Here is a 7444-nt window from a genome sequence, read left to right as displayed (position 1 = left end):
CTCAATTTTAATCAAATTTTTCCTATCTGATCCTTCGAGTATTTCAAAATTCTACATATCTATATAAACAGTTCTGAAAATCAAGCATCAAAAATATAGTAATAATCTGTATGTACTCTCATAACAACGATTAAACAAATACAAATCAACAGTTGTTTGAAATAAATAAACTTAACGAAATTTGAGTCAATGAAGACGAAGCGTGTTTAGTTAATTTTCATTCTATTTTTAAGAAAAAAAAAGAATATTTTATTTGTTAAACTTAAAATGTTATTACACATGCTTATAATACAAATTTAATCTATTATGATTATTAATCTGTCGCATTTTTAGTGAAATTTTATTACTTTTAATAATCAATAATCAAATACACAATTATATGAATAATTAATAATTTATTGTTCAATAATTAGTGTTTACCATGGTCACTATTTTCATATTGTACTTTGTACATTTTAATATTATGGTATTATATATTATATATTAGATATAATATTATATATTAATAATCAATAATCAAATACACAATTATATGAATAATTAACAATTTATCGTTCAATAATTAGTGTCAATCATTGTCACTATTTTTGTATTGTACTTTGTACATTTTAGTATTATGGTAATATTATAATATTAGGTAATAGTATAGAAAAATATAAGATTGTACAAATCTATATATGTAAATATCAATATCTTCTAAAATTTTCAAATAACTCCTAACATAGAGTATAAAGCAGTATATCTTCTACAGTATAAGTTCAAGTTTCTAAAATTCTATTTACATTGGTAAAAATTAACTTTGAATTCTAATATTATGATTAATGTGGTATTTTTTAAACTGTAATATATATGTTTTTTAATTACTTAATATACTTATATTTTAATAAATGGTCAAGGAATTAAAATTTTTATTTGATAAATTTAAAGAAGTAGTTAGCTTTATATTCAATGATCAAATTATAAATAGGACAACTCATATATATTGATTGTAGAGTTGCGCATCTAGGTACTGTTTATAACCTTAGGTAGACATGCTTTCTTTGAAAGCAACCGTTGAACATTCGTTGTGATGTGATTCTTCAAAATTGTTACTACTGCTGTGTAGCCATGTTGTGATATGTAAGTAAAATTTTTAATGGATCCATTATTTCAGTCATCATTAAACTACCAAACTTTCCGTACATAAATTAATAATTTTATTAATTATTTTCACATTGATTGCAAAATTATTTGCAACAGAAAGATTGTTAGAAGTACGTATGTAAAAGAACAAATTTACAAAGAACTATCCAGAATTTCAAACGAACTTTTCATACTATTTTTTCTTTAGTTTAAATTAGTAAAAATATAATATAGAATTATAAAATTTTGATACAAATATATGAAGTGCAATTAATTAAGTATAATAATTTCTTTCATTAATTTATTTATGATATATTTATTTTACAAAATTATTAATACACCTTTAAGATGTTATAATTTTTTTACACTTGATATTTTGTTCGGTGTTCTTTTTCCTTTAAGTTCTTAAAATCTTTCTGATATTTTAAGTAATTTTTAAAATCTTGTAATTCTTCTATTATGTTGTGTACTATATACATTAACTTTTATAATAATAAAATACTTACATATTTTAATATCAATTGTGTTTAATTGTATTTCTATAGAATTAAGATATAATAAATGGGATAATACAATATTAAAGTAAAGAAGATGTATCTGGAGCTCATATATTAACAAGTAACATTATTTGATAAATATAAAAAATATTTTCTAGAACATATTATTTTCATTTCTGTGTTTTGTAAATATTACTTTTCTGTTCTGTCAATTTTATGGATGAAAGATTTATGCCTTTTGCATTGTAATGAGAATTATGATTTCTTAATATTATATGATATGATCAATGGAAATTTGTTTTGCAGAAGGTAATGTTATATATTGTGATTAATCTAATTATGCTTCTTTGAAAATTTCTTTCAATATCGTATATCATTTTTATTTCTCAGTCAGTTAAAACTGTAGTTTTCAAACAAATTCAAATAATAATTTGCTTTTATCCTTTTCACTGGTTATTGAATAAATAATTTACTGCTATAAATTATTTTTTGTATGTCTGTATATGTATGTTTTTTGTTAAAGTCACAAGCAATAACTCAAGATTAAGTACTAAGCACCCAGAACTCAGAACACAGAACTCGGAACTCAAAACACAGATCTCAGAAATGTAAGGTAAAAATTATTTTACAGTTTAATATGGTTTCTGACTTCTTTGATTCATTTTTGTTTAATAGTTTTATTTAACCCTAGGATGTTTAAAATCCTAGAAACTTTAAGGTCTGTTAAAGGAAGGATTGTAATAAAAGTGTCTATATTAGAAAATATGCTAAAACTGTTATATTTTCTTGTTAATTTAAGTTTATTTACAAAGTAATATCTATTAAGATGAAATATTAATATAAGAATTATTGTAAGGAAAACAAAATAATACTTGACTTAAAAGTACTTCTACAGAAACTAATTATATATCCTTAAATATGCTTTATTTATTGGAAAAACTTCTAGTTTATTGTGTTTTTTTTATAATTATAAATATAAATAATTTTACACACACTTCAATTTTATATTTTATTACGAATTAATGGTTGCTGTGTCATATGAATGACTGAAACAGGGTTATTTTATATTCTCATTAAAAGGAAATGTCAGTTCCACAAAAAATAAAACCAATATCTAATTTATTTGTTCATAGTCACCAAGTATGATAATTTTCTAATATAAAATCAGGCTATTATATACAAATCCTTCTGTACAAAAATTATTATTTCAAAAATCAAGAACATTTTTTAATTCTTAGCAAAGTATTCTAGGTTTTATAGACTAATCTTTAAATTATTATATTTTCAATATATTTGTATAAAGCTTTAAGGTTTGTTTGAAGGTCTATTGATTTCCTATAGATTTTCAGTTGACTATTAACTCTTTGTGGGCTACAAATCATGAAATATAATCAGTACTTTTGATCTAAAAATCAATATATGCATATGTGAGGTATTTCACAGACAAATCTTTTAGTTTGAATAAAGCCAATATATTGACTTTCTGACTCTTAATGAATGATGTGCAAGAAATATAAAAATTTACAATTTTAAGAATGAAAAATTTACATGCATATTTGAATTTACTGATTATTATTTCGAAGTCGACTTTTGAATATTTTCAACAGATATAACAGTATTAGCGCTCATATGCTTGCAAATGCGAAGCATGCTACATATTTCAAACAAGTACATAAATTTTGATATATTTAGAGAATAACAAACTAAATTTTATTTCAAGCCAAAATAATCACTTTCTAATCATCTAAGGGTTAACGTTTAATTAAATAAATTTATATTATTTCAAAGGTATTTCCTTATATTAAAATTCAACAGGTTTCTGTAAGTACAATACTAGCAAAATTACCTGTGGTTCTTTATAATTTTTGATTTTATAATTGACTATATATTTTATTTTTTATATAATCTTAATTTAATATTATTTAATAATGGCATTATATTATCATATTGTTATTATTCTTTGTTTACCTTTATTAAATGTTAATGTCTTTTTTGATTACTCATTGTAAGATATATTCTGAAAATTTCACCAATATTTCTATATTTTTGTAATAGGTAGATAGATACATAGATTTATTTATTTCAGCTTGTACTGCCAGGAAATGGACTTGGTTTTACATTAAGTCTGCCTTATATCTTTCTTTTATTGTTCATCTCGTTAATGCAAGACCTATATATACTCACGCATATACATGTGTCTTCTGTGTACAAACATTCATATACACATGCATACCCATACATACCCATACCCTGTACATCTATACACCTAAATATTTTATACAGTATAATATAATATAATATAATATAACATAGCGTAATATGATTTAATCTAGTATGGTATAATATAACTATTTTATTTATATCTTACATTTCTTTGGTTTTTTTTTTATTTCCATTGATATTTATGTATTTATACTATTTATTGTCCTTTCATCTAGCATATTCTTATTTTTCTACCTGTATAGTCACTCCGTGTTCACTCACTTTCACCCCTCACTCCTCCATACATGCACTCTTCTTATATACATTCGTTCCTTCCTTTTTATCTTCTTATTGCACTTTCTTATTGTCGCTACTTTATACAATGTTATTCAGTTATTAAGCTTTTTTCTTTTTTCTTTTTCCATCTAATACTTTACACCATTCTACAGCTTCCTCTATGTATTCCTCTGATATTATTTTTTGCATGCTGAAGCCTACTCTGTTTAATTCTTTGCATTCTTTAACCATGTGCCATAATGTACCAGTCGTTTCTTTGCATAATATGCATTTCCTTCTCTCTTCGCTTTCCCAATATTTGTTGTCATCTTCAATGTTTCTGCATCTGACCTTTGCTTTTATTTTTTGCATCATCTTTTTCTCTTCAATCTGTAGATATGTTGGTAATTGTATATGGGGTTCTATTCCTTTATACCTCTTGTTATATCTTGACTGTTGGATTTTCTCATGTAAAATTTGTCTATCCATTTCAATTCTTCTTTCCTTTAGTGTGTCACTTACCTTTGCTCCTCTCCTCTTTAACTCTTCCAATCCTTCTTGATTGAACCCACATTCATTAATACATTTCATCCTTTGTTTTACTCACCCGGTTTTTATTTGGCCTTTTGTTATTTCTTCCACGCACTTTTTTAACACGTTGAACACGGCGCCGGTCCCTGGGGACCGGCACTGAACTTTTCGTTTGGCCGGCGTCGGTCCCTGGGGACAGGCGGTCGACTTTCCGTTTGGGCAGCATCGGTCCCTGGGACCGACAGTATCAAAGTTAAAAAATAAATGTAGTAATAACAATGATATTTATTAAAACACTCTAAACAAAAATATGGCTTACAAGAAGAGTGCAAGTCCTTCGGGTCACTGATTTAATTGAAACTTTGTAGGTTTGTAGATTTCGTCATGCAGTTCGAGGATATATACCATTATACCCGCCACCACTCAATAGTTTTTAAGATATTTACGATTAAAGTTTCATTACTTCTGTAACTACAGATTTATTTCCTGTGGTTTCTTATAGTGTTGTGGTCTACTGGCGAAACCCGAAAGTTCCTATGTTATGGGTTCCGGGGTTCGATTCTCGTCTCTCGTTGAATTTTTTTTCTTCAATCTATTTTTTATTTTGTATTAATGTTTCGCCTCTGAAAACATTGTAAATAAATAATTGTAAATCAAATTTCTTAATAAAAAAGTTTATTTTTTACGATTTCTTATGCTGGTATATATTTATTACAAAATAATAAGAATACAATGGAAGGAAAACAGTTTTTTATAGCAATCATATTTACTACAGAAGGAATACAAAAATATAAATAATTATTACATACAGGAAAGAACATTCTTAGTATTGAAAGCTTACACTACCGCGCTTATCGCTATATGATAACGTAGACCTAAGAACTATCTTATATCAAAACGGGTGTTTGCCAATGTATAGAAAGGCACGAAAATTATACAGTCAAGTGGATAAGAGGGAAAGGGATTAATAAGATTAATAAATAGATAAATAAATAAATAAATAGATAAATGAATGGGAGGAGAAGGAAGGGGGGGGAGGAGTGGGGAAGAGGGGTATATAAATTTTATTTATTTCAAAATTATTGTTTACAATGTTTATAAGTATAGGCAGTCTGAAACTTACAAAAGACAAAATGGAGATGACGAAGTAGGATAAAAGGGGAAAATAAAATAAAAATTAATCGTCTCCCCGTCGGGGAAACGGGCCCCGGTCTCCCGCGTGACAGGCGGGGATACTGAACACTTTTTTTTTTGAACATACGTTTATTGCGCCCGAGAGTTGATACAATAATATAATTACAATAAACCAAAACGTACAAAAAGGTTATACATGAAAACTTAGTCTATGAGATCGATGGCTCCAACACGAAGCACTCGCGATCTTAGTATTGAAAGCTTACACTACCACGCTTATCGCTATATGATAATGTAGACCTAAGAACTGTCTTATATCGTAACGCGTGGTTGCCTATGTTAAGATTAAGTAAATTCTACACAGTTTTCTTCGTTACCAAGTACCTTTATTATAGTTACAATATACACGTGTTCCTGATAGACTGGGTACAGAGCGACTGACTTGATGCGTCCGGCAGTGCCTCGCAAAAACAAAAGAAGTGACACTATTAGCTGTAATACTCATCAATAGATGGCGTCGTTGGCTTCAGATCATTATATTTCCTACAGCCTATGTATAGAAAGGCACGAAAACTATACAGTCAAGTGTATAAGGGATACTGAACACTATACTAACGAGGATTTTCTGTCCGATTTTATTTATTTACAGATACATGAATGTTTATATTAGTTTTAAACAATATATAAATTGCATTGACACGGATCGAGCCACCAATATTTTTTTATGTTTTGACGGTGCGAGTCTTCCCGATCTATTTTGGACAATTTCGTATTAATTTTCGACGCGTTGTCATAATTGCCGTCTGCGTTATACAAGATTGCCGTGTTGTCGGCTTTCCTAGTCACGTGATAGATCAAGGGTACATTTTCGCTATTTTGTACGTACCCTTGACTATCCAGATGTACGAAAGCTTCTGGCGACGTGTATCCCGCCTACCGGGGTTTTTTCGAAGTACTGTGGGTTAGGGTATGCGGAGCTGTTAATAAGCTATTACTTTTTATATTTCTAATGTTCGCCCAATGATTGCGGATCAATTTGAGCATGAACAAATCTATTCTTACTATTTCCGCGAGTTCGTAAAGTTTGTGGTTGCTAATTAATTTAATGAAGTTGGACTCCGGAGTCCGGTATTTGCCTAGACAAGCTCTGAGGCATTTTCTTTCGAAAACCCTAAGCTTCTCTATCGTACTTGCCGTTACGTTGAACCATACGAGGCAGCCGTATGTCAGTATCGGCCTTACAAGTGTCTTATAGCAAATAATTTTTGTTTCCACGCTTAGCAATTTCGAATAAAACAGACGCTTGTGATTGGCGAATGCTCTCTGAGCTTTCTCGATCTGCGTTTGGACATGATTGATAAAGTTTAGTTTGTAGTCCAGATGTTCACCTAAGTAACGAACCACATTTTTATTCGCAATTTTTACGCGAGCGTCTTTTTCGTCGTGTAATTGAAAGTATTTCGAATACGTCCGTACGTCGTGGTTCGCGTTCGACAGTCGTGATATATACGCCCGAAATAAAATGGTTTCGCATTTACCCGTGTTAATCTTCAGCTTCCACGTGTGGAAGTAATCTTGAATTCTTCGGAACATTTCTTGTAATCGCGTTTTTAATTTGGAAGGTCTGCTATCTTTTATATATATCAGTAAATCATCTGCGAAAGCTATAGCGAATTTGTCAG

The sequence above is a fragment of the Eufriesea mexicana genome, unplaced genomic scaffold, assembly GCF_001483705.2.
Source record: "Eufriesea mexicana isolate 0111107269 unplaced genomic scaffold, ASM148370v2 scaffold7871, whole genome shotgun sequence".
Lineage (NCBI taxonomy): Eukaryota > Metazoa > Arthropoda > Insecta > Hymenoptera > Apidae > Eufriesea > Eufriesea mexicana.
This window is presented reverse-complemented; position numbering follows the sequence as displayed.